Source organism: Saccopteryx leptura, chromosome 1 (genome assembly GCF_036850995.1).
Source record: "Saccopteryx leptura isolate mSacLep1 chromosome 1, mSacLep1_pri_phased_curated, whole genome shotgun sequence".
Classification (NCBI taxonomy): Eukaryota; Metazoa; Chordata; class Mammalia; order Chiroptera; family Emballonuridae; genus Saccopteryx; species Saccopteryx leptura.
Window position 1 is genome coordinate 23,671,673 of NC_089503.1, and position 1,065 is coordinate 23,672,737.

Sequence of the window (1,065 nt, forward strand, 5' to 3'; positions counted from 1 at the left end):
GCTGTGGGTTTCTCATAGATGGCTTTTATCATGTTGAGGTATGTTCCCTGTATTCCCACTTTGCTGAGAGGTTTGATCATGAATGGGTGCTGGATTTTATCAAATGCTTTTTCTGCATCTATTGAAATTATCATATGGTTTTTCTCCTTCTTTTTGTTTATGTGATGAATCACATTGATTGATTTACGAATATTGTACCAGCCTTGCCTCCCCAGAATAAATCCCACTTGATCATGGTGTATGATTTTTTCCATATATTGTTGGATCCGGTTTGCTAATATTTTGTTGAGGATTTTAGCATCTATATTCATCACAGATATTGGCCTATAATTTTCTTTCTTTGTGTTGTCTTTGCCTGGTTTTGGAATCAGAATTATGCTCGCCTCATAAAAGGAGCTTGGAAGTCTTCCTTCCTCTTGAATTTTTTGAAATAGTTTGAGAAGGATAGGAGTTAGTTCTTCTTTGAATATTTGGTAGAATTCCGTTGTGAAGCCATTGGGCCCCAGACTTTTCTTTGTTGGGAGTTTTTTGATAACTGTTTCGATCTCATTTGGTGTAACCGGTCTGTTTAGGTTTTCTGATTCTTCCAGATTGATTTTTGGAAGATTGTATGTTTCAAGGAATTTGTCCATTTCATCTAGATTGTCTAATTTTATGGCATACAGTTCTTCATAGTATTTTCTTACAATATTTTGTATTTCTGTTGTGTCAGTTGTTATTTCTCCTCTCTCATTTCTAATTTTATTTATTTGAGTCCTCTCTCTCTTTTTCTTGGTGAGTCTACTTAAAGGTTCATCAATCTTGTTTACCTTTTCAAAGAACCAGCTCCTAGTTTCATTGATCCTCTGTATTGTTTCTTTAGCCTCTATGTCATTTATTTCTGCTCTGATCTTTATTATTTCCTTCCTTCTACTACATTTGGGCTTTACTTGCTGTTCTTTTTCTAATTCTTTTAGATGCAGGGTTAAGTTGTTTATTTGAGCTTTTTCTAGCTTCTGAAAGTATGCCTGTAGTGCTATGAACTTCCCTCTCAGCACTGCTTTCGCTGTGTCTCATAAATTTTGA